Below are 19610 nucleotides of genomic sequence, written 5' to 3' on the forward strand. Positions count from 1 at the left end.
ATGAGACTAATGACTTTGCACAGCCCCCCCTCACTTAAATCCATTTCACTTGCATGTCATGGCATCGCCTCCCTGATGTCATGGTCCTCTTCAAGAACAAAGGATATACAACAACTAGGAGGTAATTACTTCTGCTATTATCTTCTCTGGCCGTACTGCATCTAAAGTGTTGAGTTCTGGGTGTCGTTTTAGCAAAGATGTTGATAAGCTATAGAGCATTCATAAGAGGTCACTTAGAATGATGAAAAATATGTAGAGCATGTCATACAAGCATTGGTTAAAAGATCTTGGAGAAAAAAAAACATTTTAAAGGGGACATAATAACCACCTTAAGATATTTAAAGGGCTGACACATGAAAGATGGAGTAAACTTGTTTTGCTTGGCCTCCAGAGGGTAGAACAGCAGAGAAAAGTTGTTTGGGGCTTTATGTAAGAAAAAAAAACTCTTAATAAATGAATCCAATGGGTTCACCAGAGGTCTCCAGAAGCAAAGCCTGAGCTGTTAAGCCTGATTTCTCTCTCTCTCTCCCTCTCTTTCACACACACACACACACACACACACACACACACACCTCCTCTTATGTACTCCCAAAGTACTTTGTAGCTCTCCTAGTGCTCTTATCACATTCTACCTTTTATCACATTTGAATGAATGAATAAAGCATTTCTTAAGTGTTTACTATGTACAAAGCACCATGGTAAATGGTGGGGATACAAAGAGAAAAGTAAGACATTATCTTTTCTGATAGATTGTAAACTCCTTGAGATTAGGGGGGAAAGTCATATTCATTTTTTTGTATCCCCCACGCTCAATGCCCAACACAGCCTATTACATGCTAATTTGTAAGCCCCTTGAGGGCAGGAACTGTCATATTCCTAGTGCCTTCTTCATAATAGCCAGTTAACAAATGTGTATTCAATTAAACTATTCCTTAATTGACAATCACATCTTTTTAAAGTGGGAGGCTATGACACAAAGTCCATGTTACATAATGTTAGACTTTAGATACCATCTAATCCATTCCCTCAGATTACACATAGGAAACTAAGGTGAGATAACTTGCTTCAAGTCATGCAGGAAGTTGGTGGCACAGCTGGACCTACAGCAGGGGTGTCCTGATCACATGTGACCTGAAGGCTACAGGTTCCCCACCCCTAATCTAGAACCTTGTTCTCCTCATTCCCCTTCCAAGGTTCTTTCTCTTACAGAAGTCTCCCTCCCAACAGAAGCAAAGCTGAAGCAAATGCATTCAAGTGCACCTTAATGGAGGTAATAAAAATACAAAATAAAAACAACACAACCACAGAGGAACAAGCACAAATAACATTCAAATTTATCTTGTTCTAGGTTTAAAAAAATCATAGTATGTTTTAAGTGACAGTATGTCCTACAAATGCCAAACAATGAATAAAATAAAATCCCACAAATTCTTTAAATATTCATTAATAAATATGTTCACATATTACCTTTCTTAACAATATTGATATTCTTAATGCTAAGCCAAAGAACAAAATAAAGATTTTTGCCTTTATAACCTCTACAATTAGTCATACTTGAACTAATAGTGAATTACTCTGAACACTACTAACATCTTTAAGATAAAAATATGAAAAGATAAATTTGCAATACACTTTTCACATCTTTTTTTTTCTTCTCTGTGGGGAGAGAGGGAGATGAGAGGGAAGGGAAAGTTGCTTATAGTAGTTTTTGAGTATACTGAACATTTCTGTAAGTGGAAACTATTTCCTTTATGTCATACATAGGAAGAAAACTGAGAAACAAAGTGATTTACTCAATTCACACAAGTCAGTAGAAAAGATAACAGTTTCAACAACCACTAACATTTACTGAACATCCATTATTCATGGCATTGAACTAGACATATAAACATATAAATTTTCACATATAGAAAAGAATGTATTTTCTCTTGGAAGTTACTCCCAACTAGACATTAGCAAACAATGAGGAATGGCATAGCTAAACCAGGATACACAAAGTTGCACTTTTATCAAGTATAGAAGACATACATAGCATATTGTCCTATTTTCTAATAAATTTAAGCCACTCTTAAAACTTTTAATCTTTCCACATAGTAGACTTGCACAATCAGTATATTATTGTTATATTATACAGTAATGGTGATAGAAAATATAATGAGAAGGAAGATAAATTTTAAAAAATTAAAGATAATAATTAAAATGCATAGAAGACAATAAAAGAAAGAGAATATGGATGGTGGGGCATCCATGCTGGAGGTGGAGACCTAGATGGAGGATAGGGTAAATCCAAGCTGCTTGATTCCTAGGCTGGTGATTTGCTCCATATTTCTGGGCTAACTTAACCAGAAAGTGACACATCACTGGAAGGATATAGTTATTAATAATGTGGGCTTTTGTTTCTAGGCAAAGCTTGAAGTGATTAAAAGGACTTTGAAGTTTTCCAAAGACAATTCAATCCACTGTCCTGTTTATTGCTGGATCCAATTTATTGTCCATTTTTAGTGGCTTTCTTAGATATATACTGATGGATGAGCTTAATAGTATTTGGCTATGGAAGTCTGTTGCCCTATAGGAAGCTAAAATGGCCCTTAGGATCAAACTCTAGGCTCATTGGGGCCACTATAATTTATTGACCCTACTGTCTTGGTATTCATTGTCTCTAGTCTATTAGTCTAAGCTGGTTGGGTGTATTGTGTACAATTTGCTTTGAAGTTTGAAAGGCAGGTCCTATTAACAATTTATGGCTCACTCTGATTGCCTCACATTTTTACTTGTTCTCTTAAAATAAAATCTATTTAAAGAAAATTGGGTCATTTATTTACTATGCAATAGTGATTTTAGGTCAGCTTGCTTATTCTATTACCCGGCAATCAGTGCTGGCAAATAACTTTGAAAGTTATGTAAAGTTTTACATTAATATACAAGTTTTCTATTCTCTTTGAAATGAAGGGTCATAGTCCCTAAATACTCATTAATATTGTTAATATCCTCATAATCACTACAGTTTTGTTATATTTTACCAAAGTTAGAGTTTGATAATGATCCTCTTGTTTATAACAATACATTTGAGGATTGGAAAGTTGTAGATAGAGAACCATTGACCACAGTAAAAGCAGATGATTTGTGATCTGATGAAGAGGGAAAAAAAATAAGTGAGGCAAGTATCATACCTTAGGGCAGGGGTTCTTTTTTTTTTTAGACAATCGGGAGTAAGTAACTTGCTCAAGGTTACATGGCCAGTTATTTTTGGGTGTGGTGCAGAGTTTCTGAGCCCGGATTTGATCCAGGTCATCCCAACACTAGAGCCGGTGCTCTTACTCGCTGAGCCACCTGGCCACCCCTAAGAAATTGGGGTTAAGTAACTTGCTCAAGGTTACATGGCCAGGTGTTTCTGGGTGGGTGCAAGTGTCTGAGCCCAGGATTCTATCTCCAGGTCATCCCGACACTGGAGCCGGTGCTCTTACTCACTGTGCTCCTGGCCGCCCCAGGGCAGGGGTTCTTAACCTGAGGTCACCAGTATACCTAAAAAAGCACTTTGTGTCATGTTTAGGATTCATCACAATGCTCAACTCATTCTGAGCTTAATGTTTTTTTTTTAACACTATTCTTTTAAAATTGTGTCTCTCTTTTTAAAATTCATCCTCTTTTACCTAACTTTGTTTCCATTTTCCACAGTCTAAATTAGTTTTTTTTAACTTTCTTTAAAATATGACCATAAAAAAATAATGAACAAGATTTAGAAGAAATAGAAACATTTAAGTATAATTTGGGACATTTCTCTGACTGTTGATAACTGTGATCAAAATCCTCCAGGATTGTATTCTTTTTTTTTTTTTTTGGCTTTTTTGGAGGGTAATTGGGGTTAAGTGACTTACCCAAGGTCACATGGCTAGTATTTGTGTTAAGTGTCTGAGGTCGGAATTGAACTCAGGTTGTCCTGACTCCAGGGCTGGTGCTCTATTCACTGCACCACCTAACTGCCCCTCCAGGATTGTATTCTGTGCATCTACCTTGAGCCTTTTAGGTTTCTTTAGATAATTTTCCTTTTACTGTATCCTCAGAATTTGCATCTTCAGAATTTCATTTTTGAGAGATTATAATTCCTCTCAAGTAATTTTCTCTTTAGAGTTCTAATCTATGAAATTCTGTGTATCTTTCTTTCTTTTGAAGCCCTTGACATTTGCTCTTCCCAGATCGAGATTGTGTGTCAAGGAAAAAGCAAAGAAGCAATTGAATCTGGAGGTAGAGGGAAATTCTCATCTGTGCAAAGGAGTAGAAGAGTAGAAGACTGTAGAGAGCATTGTAAAATTAAGCCATAAGCATAAGATTTAAAAAACACTGCGGAAAAGAGGTGCAATTAATAGTACACATTTGATTAGGAATGAAATCATTTGTCACACTAACATATTAGTGATTTAATGTGGTGTTGTTTCCAAGAAATGTTTATATTTAAAAGGGAGAGAGATTTGGGGAGACATCATATTTTAATAAAGGAAATAAATTTCTAATGGGGGGAATTGGGGATATTTATTGTATTTGTTTAAAGGAAACAATATAGAGTAGAAAACTTGATCTCCCTTATATCATGTCACATATATGGATCTCTACTTTGCTAGTTATAACTCCAAGAACCAGGCCAAATAAGCTTGCTGTACTGTTGCATTGCCTATTGGTCTACATAACAATCTATATGGATAGGGGAAGCTGATTGACCTTAATGCTCCAGAGAATCCCTGAACTCGAGCTGTTCTGGGCTTTCTAAGGAGGCATAGACTAGATCAGCATTGTGTGGAACGCAGAGTCTTAACAAAAAGCTAAAACAATGGTATCCCACTAAGTAACCCCCAACATTCACTCCTTAGTAATCTATCTTTGCCATCCACCCCTGACCCGCAAAGGGTGACAGTAAAGAAAGGAGTCCTAAAATTGACCCCATAGCCTAGGAACTAAAAGAGAAAAGGCAGGTAGAATCAGTATTCCCTTTCATCCCTTTCAAACCAACTCTTCCTGAACATGCCATTCCACATCTGTTACCATGTTAGGGTGACATCTGTTAAGATGTTAGGAACTTTTTTGGGGGGAAAATTGTTCTAGCCCTATTACTTGCAAACCAAATCCATACATACCTTAAAGAACACTGACAACATATTCAGGAATCAAATGGTAGCTTTTTAAGACCTGTAAATATCAATCAGTCTAGCATCCAGACCAACCCTACAGTCTTTGTGGAGTTGAAAGCCTCTCTTTCTAAACAGTTCCTCAAGAAACCTAGAGAAGTGGAAGTCATATTGAGGTTTTTCTAAAACTTATATATTCACAGGAGTTGTGTACATCATCACCCATCTTGAATTTGACTTTACATGGCTAGCTAGGGAGATGCAGCAAAGTAACTACTCTCTTCATTAGTCAGCAATTATGTAGTTAGTATCTCAAAGTTTTTTGTTTGTTTTTATTTTTTACAAATGACAGTCATCATCTTATTAGCCCTATTAACCAAACTAGAATATTGCCTGATAATTCAAGTTTGAGAATTCAAAACATTGAGAGAGAGGTTTCCATAGGATTACTACAGATTTTAAGATGAGAAATTGGGCAAAGTGAATGCAGAATTCAATTCAACAAACATTTATTAAGCATCTGCCAAGTGCTAAGGAGACAAAGAGGGAGGGAGACCAAAACAGTCCCTGTTAGGAATATGACACCATACACAGATAAGCAAAAGGGGTGAGGTGGGATGGGGACAAAAGAGATATAGAGACAAAGTGCTATAGGAAAAGTTTTAAGTGAGAGAGAACATTTCTAGCTAAAGGTAGAAAAGAAAAGTGATAGTGAAAAAAAGAAAACCTAAATTGGACTCTAAAGAAAAAGAAAGATTCTTCTAGGTATAGATAAAGTGATAAATACATTCCAGGCTTCCAGAATGCATGGAAGGAGCTGTTGGCAGGTTAAATTCAAGTAGTTTGAATTACATAGAGGAATTTGAATTACATAGAAGGAACATAGAGGGCCTGAAGGGGAGTAATATGAAATAAGGCTGGAAAGGCAAGGTAAGTTGGAGCCAAAGTATGAAGGGCCTTGAATCCCAAGACTAAGGAGCTTGTGTTTCATCCTATAAGCAACAGAGAGATATTGACATATTTGGGGTACCGAAATGACACAGTGAAATCTATACATTAAAAATATTTTTGGCAGCTGTGTGAAAAATGGATTTGAAAGACAAGCTGGAATGAAAGGTCATTGTTAAAAGGATATTACAGTACTTCAAACAAGAGGTAATATGAAGATTTGAAGTAGGATGGTAGCCATATGAATAAGGGAATGGATATGAGAGACTGGGGACTGAACCTGGTAACTGATGAAATGTGGGAATAAGGGGAAAGGTATTGTAAAAGGTGACTGAGATTTTCAGCTTGTTTTATGGGAAGTACCATGGTTCCATCAACAGAAACAGGAAAGCTAAGAGGAAAGTCCCTAAAGTTGAACAACATTGTTGCAAAAAATTTCAAAAATTAGTCATCTTGGCACCTAGGTATAAGATTAGTACTTCAGGACATTACCTCCCCAGTCTAAGTCACTATCCTTCCATGCATTAGTAAACTATTTCATGAAATCCTGGAGCTAAAAATGTTTATCCCCCAGTGACCAGATGTCTGGTGATTTGTTTTCCTGGATTAAGCTAGTATGGTTTGTTAATAACTGTTACACAGATCATCGCCTGGACTGTACTCCAAACCTTCTTATCTCAATGAGACCTATCAAAGCTTGGGCTATCCTGGTATAACTTTTAAGAATCCATTCACATACAGTAGCAAGAAAAAATTCTAGAAACTGAAACACACCTATTGGAGAACTAAACAAATTGTAGCATATGAATATAATAGAATGTTATTTTACCATAAGAAATGATGAAATGAATATTTGCAGAGGAAACTTGGAAGACTTCTATGAACTGATCCAGAGTAAAGTAAGGACCAAGAGAACAATTTATACAATGACAAACAACAGTATAGAGAAAACAACTTTGTAAGGCTTTAAAACTCTGATAAATACAATGAAAAATTAAAATTCCAGAGAACTTAAAATGAAGTCTCTTGCCAGGGAGGTCACAGATTTATAAGGCAGAATATAATGTAATGTGACCAACATGGGAATTTGTTTTGTTGGGCTACTCATATTTGTTATGAGGGATAAGCTGTACATTGGATGGGTCTGCAGTCAGCAAGACCTGAGTTCAAATGTAGCCTCAGATATTTACTAGCTGTGTGAACTTCAGCAACTCACTTAGCCACTATGTCTCAAGATCCTCAACTACAAAATGGGGATAATTATAGCACCTATCTAAGCAGTGTCGTTATGAGGATCAAATGAGATAATATTTTTAAAGTACCTAACACAGTTCCTGGGCCATAGCAGACACTTATTAAATGCTTTTTCCCTTCCCTTACCCTTTTTTATTTTTTTTTCAATGGGAGAGAGAGAGAGATGAATGCTTAGAAACTAGTTTTAACTAATTTTTTTTAAAGGAAGCCAGGTCCCCTTCATGCTGTCAAGTGAAAGAGGCATTATTATAGAAACATAGATCTAGAGATGGAAACGCCAACACAAGCCTTATCCAATCCCCTCATTTTACAGCCAAGGAAAATGAATCTCAGAGAGGTTAGATTACTTGCCCAAGGCAATATATGTAGTAAGTGTCAGAGGATTTAATATGAGGCATGGTGGTAGAACTTGAATAAATATATATGTATAACTGACAAAAAATTTTCCCAAGAATTTGAAAATTTACTATTTGCTATATTTTAATGTAGCTTTAATAGCTAGTTTTAAAAATATTTCCAATCAATGAAAATTTTCTAGTTTAGTCAAAATATCTCCATCTGCTATGAAAGTAGCTATTTAGGGGCAGCCAGGTGGCTCAGCGAGTAAGCACCGGCCCCAGTGTCAGGATGAACTGGGGATCGAATCCAGGCTCAGATACTTAGTACCACACCCAGAAACAACAGGCCATGTAACCTTGAGCAAGTTACTTAACCCCAATTGCTTAAAAAAAAAAAAAGAAAGAAGGTAGCTATTTTAAATTATTTGAGTTTCTTAAAGAGCTTTGCTGAATAAAAATTAAATAATAGGCATTATGTGAAATCGGACTAAAAGTACATTAAAAGATATGTTTCTTATGTAGAATTTGATAAGCACATATGTGTCAACACAATAGAAACAAAGAGTATTGAATTAAGATTTTAAAGATGTGCCAACACTTAAACAGCAAGTATGAAAAAGTGTCAAAATATGTATTAACCTTTAAAAGTTTTTTTGGGGCTAAGGTTTCATCTGCTAGTTATAAAGAGTTGAAAATTTCCCTTCAGTTCAGATAAATGGTTATAGTTTTTTTTTCCTTCACATTATTCAAATAGATTTTTTTTACAATAGGTCACTTTTACAATCAGTTACAGAATCTGACACTTAGAAGGGATGTCAGCGACCATCTAGTCCAATTCATTAATGAAAGGAATCACTATCATAACATACCAGACAATGGAATAGATATCCAGCATCTCCTTGAAAATATCCTGGGAGGGTGACCCTACTACTTCTTCAGAGAGAGTCTAGCCTACTTCTGGATAGCTCTTATTAGGAAGTTTTTTCCTGGTCAAGGCTACATTTGCTTCTTTGCAGCTTCCATCCAGTCATTGCTTGTTTTTTTTTTTGCTACCTAAATCTAACAAATAGTATGTAAAACAGGAAGATTTCTATGTGTGTTATTCCTGTGCAAAATTCAGAATTTTAATTTTAAAATTCTTTATATTTTATCAAGTTATGCAAAGTCACTTCTTAGAAATTTAATTAGTTATTTCTTTTGAGGAGAGGAATGGGGGTTTGCAGACCAAGCATACCTTATCCCCATCCCCAAATTTTATCCAACCTAAAGGCAGTTATGGCATTATGGGTGGAGGTAGCCACAGCATCTGGATTTGAGTCCAGCCTTTGACTTGAATAATCATCATACAAGTACTTACTGTCTCAGGGACCATATGAAATTTTCTAAAAGAAGTTACAGATCTGTCTTGGGGGAGGGAGTTTTCTAACCAAGAGTGCCTCCACCAATAAAATCACAATTCTAGAAAAATCTCTCACCTCACCTTTCCTCCCTCACACCCCAAACTCCTAACTAATCTATTAGGATCATTAAAAAGCCTGCCCTACCTCACTCTCAAAAAGTTTTATCTACTTTTTCAGTTCCTCATTGGAGTCTAGAATACAGTCATCCCTTCTACATCTTGCCTTTCCCTGTCCTGGTTTTGATATATTGTATATTGGCATAAGAAATTAAGTAGGAATTTGGGGGGAGTTTTCGGGAAGCCACAGAAACATGAAGACCAGCATATTACACCAAAAAAAGTTTAGAAACTGAGTATTGCATAAAATATATGTATAGTATATCAACATTTTATCTTTTTTAATGAAATTTTGTTTATTTTTAGTTTACATCATTCATTTCCACAAGATTTTGAGTTACAAATTTTCGCCCCATCTTTCCCCTACCCACCATCCCCAAAACAGTGATCCCACTGTATACCCCCTCCCCCAATCTGATCTCTCTTATATCTTCCCCTATACCCTCTCCGACTTTCCAGTAGGCACAGTGGATCTCTATGCCCCAGGCCAGTATATCTTATTTCCAAGTTACATGTAAAATAATAATAATAATAATAATAACATATATATGTTTAAACATTTGATTTTAAAACTTTGAATTCCAGATTCTTTCCTTTCCTCCCTTGTCATCCACCATTACTGGGAAGATAAGCAATTCAATATAGGTTGTACATGTGTAGCTATGCAAAACATTTCCATAGTGGATATATTGTGAACAACTGACTATATTACCCTCCATCCCATCCCACCTCCCACTTGTTCTATTCTCTACTTTGACCCTGTCCCTTTTTAACTTCCCTCCCCTTCAACCTGCCCTCCCCTCCATCATCCCCCCTCTCATCCCCTTCCCCACTACTCTCCTGTAGAGTGAGATACCCTATTTAGTGTGTATCATTCCCTCCCTAAGTCCAATTCAATGAGAATAAGGTTGACTCATTCCTTTTGCCTTCCTGTTCTTCCCCTCCATTGTAAAAGTTTTCCCTTGCCTCTTCTATATGAGATAATTTACCCCATTCTGTCTCTCCCCATCTCTCATTATATTCCTTTCTCACCTCTCAATTTCACCTTTTAAGTATCATCCTTTCCTATTCAATTGGTCCTGTGCCCTCTGATTATATACAGCTGTACACATATATACACACACTCACATATGTATTCATATGCCCATATACTTTCTTATGTAGACATATATATGTATACATACATACATATATATATATATATATATACACACACATTTCTATTCCTTTCAACTATTCTAATACAGAGTAAAGTTTCATAAATTACAATTACTGTTTTTCCATGTAGGAATGTAAATAGTTCAACTTTGATAAGTTCCTTATGATTTCTTTCCCCTGTTTAACTTCTCATGCTTCTCTTGCTTCTTGTATCTGAATGTCAAATTTTCTATTCAACTCTGGTTTTTTCATCATGAATGTTTGAAAGTCCTCTATTCCATTGAATGACCATATTTTCCCCTGAAACATGATACTCAGTTTTACTGGGTAGGTGATTCTTGGTTTTAATCCCAGCTCCTTTGACCTCTGGAATATCATATTCGAAGCCCTTCTATCCCTCAGTGTAGAAGATGCCAGATCCTGTGTTATCCTGATTGTGTTTCTACAATATTCAAATTGTTTCTTTCTGGTTGCTTGTAGTATTTTCTCCTTGATCAGGGAACTCCAGAACCTGGCTATAATATTCCTAGGAGTTTTCTTTATGGGATCTTTTTCAGGAAGTGATCAGTGGATTCTTTCAACCTCGATCTTGTCCTCTGGTTCTAAAACATCAGGGCAATTTTCCTTGACAATTTCTTGAAGGATGATTTGTAGGTTCTTTTTTAATCATGGCTTTCAGGTATTTTTAAATTATTTCTCCTGGATCTATTTTCCAGGCCAGTGGTTTTTCCAATGAGATATTTCACATTGCCTTCTATTTTTTCATTTCTTTGGATCTGTTTAATAGTATCTTGATTTCTCATAAAGTCACTAGCTTCCATTTGCTTCAATTTAATTCTGAAGTAATATTTCTCTTCAGTGAGCTTTTGAGATTCTTTTTCCATCTGGCAAATTCGGCTTTTTAAGGCATTCTTCTCCCCATTGGCTTTTTGACCCTCTTTTGCCATTTGAGTTAGTCTCTTTTTTAAGGTGTTATTTTCTTCAGTCAGGTTGTTGACTCTCATTTCATAATTTTCTTGCATCATTCTCATTTCTCTTCCCAATTTTTCCTCCACTTCTCTTATTTGGTTTTCAAAATCCTTCTTAAGCTCCTCAATGGCCTGAAGCCACCTCATATTTTTCTTGGAAGCTTTTGGTGCAGGTGTTCTGACTTCGTTGTCTTCCTCCTGTTCTATGCTTTGATCCTTTTTGTCCCCAAAATACAAGTGTAAAGTCAGATTGCTCTGCTTCCTTTACTTACTTTTCTTACTTATGTTGCCACTCAGTTATTTGACTTTTGAGCTTTTTGCCACAGTAGAACTCTGCCACCAGACAGGGGAGCTTTCCTCCCAAACGTTGGGGTTTTCTCAGCTGCTGGAGGTATTAGATGGGTGCCTTCTCTGAGGCCTCCATGCACTCTGGCAAGCTGGACACACACCCCAGGACCTCCACCCTAGACCACAATCCAGATCCAAGCAGGTTAAAGCAAGAGCTATTACCCCTCAGACTGGTGCTTGGTCCCCCTACTCTCTACAGGCCAGGAGCTGAAGCTGCCATGTGGCACTGGCTGGCTGTGCCAAGTCTCAGTGGCTTCTCGCCCTGAGGGCAAAAGCCACACACTCCCACTTACTGGGTCCCAAAGTCCAGACTGCACTGACCTCTCACTTTGTCCTTCGCATCTATGTGTTGATAATTCTGGAAACAGCCAGAGCTGCTGCTGATCTGGAGTCGCTCCAGCCAGCAGCTGGTCAGGCCCACCCTGGGGCTAAAGCCTCTGCGTGGGGCTGGGCTCACCTCCCAGAGCACTGCACTGGCTGATTCCTGCCGGCCTCCGGGGCTGTCCTCATTGGGAGGTTAGCTTCTCTGTGTTATTTTGTGGGTTCTGCAGCTCCAAAGTTTGTTCAGAGTCCCCTTTTTACATTTATTGGGGAAGCTGGAAGCCAGAGCTGCTCGGAGGTCCTGCTTCTACTCTGCCATCTTGACTCCACCTAGAGTCATTTTTTTACATGAATTGGAGGAGGTGGAAATGGGAGACTGGGAAATCCTGTTTCTACTCTGCCATCTTGGCTCCACCCCCAACATTTTATCTTTTAATACTGTAAACACCCAATAAAAGAAAAAATAAAAAATTCAGATTTCTTCTCTGGTACAAAGTGAGGGCCAAAAATTTTTAATAGGCTTTTCCAGATTGTGGGGGCACTGTGCTCCTAAACCCTATCATATGGAAGGGATAGCTGCGTATTCCATTGGGGAATAACTCAAAAGAGACTAGCATCCACATCTCTCAACACTGGTTTAACACTCTTTCCACTATACCAGATTGACTAATCTATCTATATAGCTTTTTCTTTTTTTTAAAAAATTGCAAATTCACTTAATTTTAGTCTGAATCTTAGAGTAAGAGTTTTATAGGGCTGGCCTCTGTGTTGAAAAATTTCTATATGTACTTCTTTCTAGCTGCTTTCATTATCAATTCGAGCTGTCCTTTTTTCTTACTATATAGGCTAATTAACTCTGCAACACTACCTACCTTAGAAACTTTCTTTTACAATGGAGCCTGGGCCCAGTTACTGCTTCTCTGGATATTTCTTTTCTTTTCTCCCTTCCTCCTGTTCTTAAATTCAAAACTGCTTGAAATAAAAATATAATAGTCATATATCTAGTGTCTTCCATCAATGACTAAGGATAATTCTAATCTACTCCTTTTTATGTTACTTATTAGAATCTTTAATACTCTGCTTTATAAGCAATGCCCCTTGTTGTTCAGTCATTTCAGTTGTATTGTTAATGTGTACAATGTTCTCATGGTTCACTTTACTTTGCATCAGTTCATGTAAGTCTTTCCAGGTTTTTCTGAAAGCATCCTGCTCATCTTTTCCTAAAGCATGATAGTATTCCATCAGAATCATATACCACAACTTGTTCAGCCATTCCCTGATTGATGGACATCCCCTCTATTTCCAATTTTTTGTCACCACAAAAAGAGCTGTTATCAATATTTTTGTACATGTAGGTCCTTTTCCTTTTTGTTTTAATATCTTTGGGATACAGACCTAGTAGTGGTTTTGCTGGGTGAAAGGCTTATATTATTGTAATAGCCCCCTATATTTGTATCCCTACCTCAAGTTTCTCCTACTCCAGTCTATCCTACATTTGGTCAAAGTACTTTTCCTTAAGCACAGATTACTCTCTACTCTCCCTAAGCACTGAAACCCCCCAAATCAATTAATTTCATTGGCTTCATATAGGTTCTAGGATAAAATATTAACTCCTCTGTTTAGCCTTTAAAATCCTGTTTTCTGGCCTCAACTCATTCTTCTAGCATCATTAGACATTATTCTTCCTCTTACACTCTTAAATTCAACCAGATTGGCCTTCTTTCTGTTCTTTACATCTTTCCTCTCTATGCCATTTCACCGGACATCTCACATAGCTGGAATCCACTCCTTTATTACCTCTGCCTCATAAATTCCCTATCTTCTGTTAATTTGTTGCTCAAGCACCAGTTTCTGTATAGGGATTTTTTCCAATTTTCCCCTCCCCAAACTATCTTGTATTTAACTAATAATATGTATGTGTATTCACCTTATATTTGTACTATATACATCTTGTATTTACTTCTTGTCTGGTCCATTAGTATGAAAAGTCCTCAAGTAGAGATTGTTTCATTCTTTGTAATTGTATCCTGAGTTCCTAGAACAAAGTAGATGATTAATAAATGCATGTTGATTAATTCACAAGATGGTCAACAGTGACTAATGCTGTACTGGACAAAGAATATGCTTCTCTGGACTGAGAAAAGGTCATTAGATTTGGCAGTAAAGAAATCATTGACAACTTTGGAGGAGGTTTGAGAAGTGAGAGGAAAGGATGAATGAAGCAAGGAGTTTGAGAAAGGAAACATAAAGAACAAAAAACAAGGGGATAATAGAGTCTAGTAAAAAGTTTTTAAGGATGACAGAAACTTGGGTATATTTAAAGGCAGCAAGGTAAGAACTAGTAGAGACAAATGCTGAAGACTAGGGAAAGGGGAGAATGATTAAGGGTCAATTTGTTGGAAAAGACAGGAAGAGCTGGGATTAAGGGTAACCCCTCATGTAGAGGGATTGTCCTTGTGAAGGTGAAGTCATCTTGTTGTCAAAGACTATAGTAAAGGGGAAAGTTGAGGGGTTTGAAATGAAGAGAAAGGGAAAAAATGCTCAAAGCAATTTTCTCAATAAAGTAAGGTAGATCATCAACTGAGAGTACGGGGAAAGGAGAATTGTGGGAGATTTGATGGGATAAAATAAATTCTGGAACAGCTTCTATAAGGAATGGGAGTAAAAATTGCTTAGGGAGGAATAAAAGGATTGCTTTGCTACCTTTGAGGGTCCTGTTAAAGGCAGATAACACATTTGTAGTGGACCTAATCATTTCTGTTGTGACTTCATCCAGCTCTTTTCAGCAGCTGTAAGAGCTGAGGATATGGATGTTAGGAGTAATCCAGAGGTGGGATTTGGTGAGGGGTGAGGAACAATAGAACAAAGAGGGCAAGGTATCAATCATTTCCAGCTTTAACATACAGAGTCTAAAAGGAATGAGGCAAGGTATAAAATATCAGGCTAAGAGTAAAAAACAAAACAAAACAACAACAAAGTTGAAATCTATGCAATTTATAGAATTGTTATCACAGAATTTAAAAGTTGGAAGGGACCTCAGTGGCCATCTAGTATAACACATACCCAGAAGAAATTCCTACTTTAATATACTTAATGAGTTATCATCTAAAATCTGATGAAAGATTTCCAGTGAGGGGGAACTCATTACTTCTGGAGGTAATCCATTCTACTTTGGAATAGCTCTAAATGTTAGGAAATTTTTTTTTTTACTAAGTTTGCTTCTTTGCATTAAACTTCTATTCTACTCATTCTGCCTTCTATCCCTCTCCAAAGGACAGCCCTTCAAACACTCGAAGACCGCTACCATATGAGCCTTCTCTTTGCCAGGCTAAACATTCCCAGTACTTCCACTACATCCTCATATCACTTGGATTCAATACACCTCAAAACCCCAGTTACCTTCATCTGGATCTGTTGTCATGTTTATCAATATCCTTTTAAAATTCTGACACCCAGAACTAAATGTAACATACCAGATGTAGTCTAACCAGGGCAGAATATTAATAAATAAATAAACAATAAAAAATAAATCCTTTCTTTTGGAAGCTATGCTTCTCTAGGGCTAATGGCAGCCCAAGAAAGCATTAGATCTTTTGTCTACCATTTTTGCTGACTCATACAGATTTTGAAGTCCACTAACTCCATACCCCCCCCCATTAAAAAAATCATCTTGGGGTGGCTATGTGGCCCAGTGCACTCGCCCTGGAGTCAGGAGGACCTGAGTTCAAATCCAGCCTCAGACACTTAACACTTACTGGCGGTGTGACCTTGGGCAAATCACTTAACCCCAATTGCCCTGTCCTTCCCCCTCCAAAAAACAAACAAAATTTTTTTTTCCAACCAAGAATCCTATATTTCTTAGGCCATCATTTGCTATTTATTTAAAATTCATCATGCCAATGATCCGTCTATCCCATAAAAAACCACAGATTTTATCATGTCACTCCTATACTTAACTACCTCTGCTACTTTCTCATTGCCAAGAAGATAAAGATACAGCTCTTCAGCCTGGCACACAGGACTCTAAACAGGCCCCACCCTAGTCCTGCATTCTTGTTCTACTTTGCTACAAATAGATCTACTCGTTTTCTCTCTGAACTCATCATACACATCCCAAATCTAGTGTTTGCTCTTGGTGCTCCCCATGTGACAGCCATCAGAGGCTACCTGCCATGCCAAGTCGGGCACAGCCAGAAGGCACTGGTTGAGTTGTAAAATCACTTCCGACCTTCTGGCAAAGAGACAAAACTACCTTCCCAGCTGTGCCTAATTAAGAGAGCCCTTCCTCCTACCCCCACCCCAACCCCTACAGAAGAGATAGTGCTATAAAAAACTATAAAAACAAGTTAGGCACGTGGTGCTACTTTGAGATATCTTGGTGCTAGCCCCTTGTTCCATGTTTGCTGATAGCTTCCCAGAAAGAACTCTAAATATGTGTGCTATGAATGAGCTCCTGCAGAAGCCAAGCTTCCTGGGCAATATCATCGTGCCTTTTTTGGAAACCATCCCTAAGCTGCTGTGTGTGTGTGTGTGTGTGTGTGTATGTGTGTGTGTGTGTGTGTCTTTGGAGGGATCTGAATCATTTCTCTATTTCTTGTATGTTGTATGGCAGATTTTTGTCATTTACAATTTCTTTGTTAATATCTCTGTGCTTGGCTCAGAAACCAGGAGGGAGCTTAGGAGCTGACCAAGGATCTGTATTAAAATATTTTCTTCTCATACTAGTCTCTGTCTTGGCTTATGGGTGAACTTGAGAAGTCTAGTACCTAACCTGCATTCTCCCATAGAAGAAGCAACCTGGAGAAATCCCAAAACATGCTACACTTTGCCTAGAGTAATCAATCCTATTCAATCTTCCCTTCTCCACTGGTCCAAACCCCATCTGTCTTTGCAGGCCTAGCTAAAGTTCTCCTTTCATTTTAAGACATTATTCAATTGCTAGCATTTATAAAACATCAACTATGTTTCAGTATCTATGCCATTCCCTCGTGATAAAAAGGCAAAAATAAAGTACCCTCTGCCCTCGAAGGAGCTTTCATTTTGTTACTGAGTAATCCACTAAGTGGATAGAGTGCTTGACCTAGAGTCTGGAAGGCTTTGAGAGTCTTGGACATTGATTAGCTATGTGACCCTAGGCAAGTCACTTAACCTCTGTCTGTCTCAGTTTCTTCAAATATAAAATGGGGATAATAATACCTACCTTTTACAGTTGTTATGAAGATAAAATTAGACAATATTTGTAAAGCACTTTCCAAGCCTAAAAATACAATATACATGCTAGTTATTATTACTCTTACCTTTAACTATTTGCTTTATGTATGTTTGGACTCTTAATTTGTAAAACCTTAGAGTGTAAGAAGCATGTCTTTCATTTCTTCTGTACATAGCATAAAATACCTATCAAACAGAGTGTACTATTATCTAGAAGATCCTCATTGAATGTTTGTTACAAGATGGGATTACCTGGTAGGAACTTTATGTAAGCATCATTCTAGAATTACCTACAATGTGGGTAAAAGAAGACTGCTCTGTGAAAAATACAGACAAAAATAATTCAGAAAATAGAACTTTTCTTCACAAGGTCAGATAATTACTTCTATTCTTAGTACTATAGTAAAATACTCTACTCATTTAATTCATCTTCCTCTTTGGCCTTACAAATCAGGGAAAGGTTGACCTTTGCAGAAATTCCTCCTTTCCTTAGGGAGGGGGAAAAAGTTTGTGTTCAAACTAATCTCATATTCATCTCATTTCTTTACTCCAGAGTTATAGATTTGTTTTTACATGGCTCTGGCCAGCAATTTCATTTATTACTCCCCCTGGACCAATAAGACACAGCTGAGCAGGTCATTTTGATGGTTATTTTCAAGGTGAAAAAAGTAAAGCCATGTGTCTCCTCACTTGGAGTAAACTAGAAGTTGTTTCTATACTCTTATCTCATATAAGAAACATATTCAAGGTTCTCTCAAGGTTAAGGAAATGCATTAAAAGGCAGACAGGAGAAAGGAAGACTTTCTGAGATAAAATAAGCACAAATACAAACTATATTAGGACTCATACTTTTGAATAGACATTATTATCAAATCAAGATTACTTTCATTCAACTGAATAGAACATTAGAATTAACGATGGCTACTAATATTACTCCAAGATCAAACCTAATTTGGGAAATCATAAAATTTAATAGTTTTGTTATAACATTATATAAAGGGTCAATATTTTAGAAGTTTTTCTGGGTCATCATCCATAATCTAAAACAGACACCTCACTTTTGCATTTTAAATTTCTGCCTCATTTAAATATTCATTTAAGAACATCCTCCTTCCCACCCCTCTCCCAAACTTTTTATTCCACTTTCAGCACTTACTTAAATATCTTCTAGTTGAGAGATCTCTTAGCTAGCAATTTTCAACATTTAAAGATCATTTACAGGATCCAAATATTTACAATTGAATGAGACCTTAGATAGCATCTTGTCATTTTATAGATGATAACATTGAGGAGGGAAAGTGGGCTTGGATTTTAACCCATGACCTCTGGCTCCACATCCACATTCTTTTCACTACACCAGAATATGTAATCTTTGAATTTATCAGTACCTTTTCTGTTCCTTTTCCAGATGAGCAGGATAGAAGAGCTTAAAGAAGGAAAGGGAGTGAGGAGCAGAGAGAAATAAAACAAAACCTTTTTATAAACGTGCTCTTATTTCTCCTCAGCAACATAATTAGTTTCATCTGATTACAGTATAATAATCACTTCAGCCACCTCTCAACTTCTTGGGCATAGTAAGCAGTTGAGAGAAAATAGCTATTGAAATGTAGTTCCTTCAAATATTTATTTGTTTAAATATTTCTAAGTTGTAGATCATGTCAAATCTTTCTTATTTCAGTGAAAAAAAATACTTTCAGTGGGTAAAATAAAACAATGCCAAGAGTAGTATGATTTCTCCCCACATAGTCAGTTGTGAGACATGGTTACTTAATGATCATTCCATCCTGTGGAAATGTAAAATGCTAGGATATATTACTACAAAGTTATAGTACATGTTAATTTAGTAAACCTTTAAAGTAGACATTTAAATGTGACACTTTACTGATGGATTATAGTGTGCTTTGTTTCCAATCATTTAGTTAAAGCACAGATGGTGATTTATCATAGTTTAGGTTTCTGTTATAATAATACATATAAATAATAGAGACTAACTGGTAGGTTGATTTTTTTAAGCTTTGATTTATGAATCCCCTTTTGCAAGGTACAATCAGTTTACTATAGGGAAAATGGTTTACCCTTTGAAATTTAGATGTGTTTTGAAAACTCTCACATAGACCTAGGAAGACATCTCTATATAGTCCTTAATGAGGGAAGAGTGTTCAGTAATAATGTTTATCTAAAGCTACTGTGATAAAAATGCTACCCGTTCTTCAAGGTCCAGCTTAAATGCCATCTCCTTCATGAAATTTTTTCCTCTCTAATCAGAAATGACCTTTCTTCCTTGGATTTCACATAACCTTTCTTTGGACTGATCTCACACATTTTTTTGTGTTCTAACTTGTATTCTTAGGATCACAGATTTAGAGTTGAAAGGGACCGCAGGGATCATCAATGCTCTCTCTCTCTCTCTCTCTCTCTCTCTCTCTCTCTC

The sequence above is a fragment of the Petaurus breviceps genome, unplaced genomic scaffold (genome assembly GCF_028583685.1).
Source record: "Petaurus breviceps papuanus isolate PSGF00001 unplaced genomic scaffold, PetGlider_PUasm1.0 90784, whole genome shotgun sequence".
Lineage (NCBI taxonomy): Eukaryota > Metazoa > Chordata > Mammalia > Diprotodontia > Petauridae > Petaurus > Petaurus breviceps.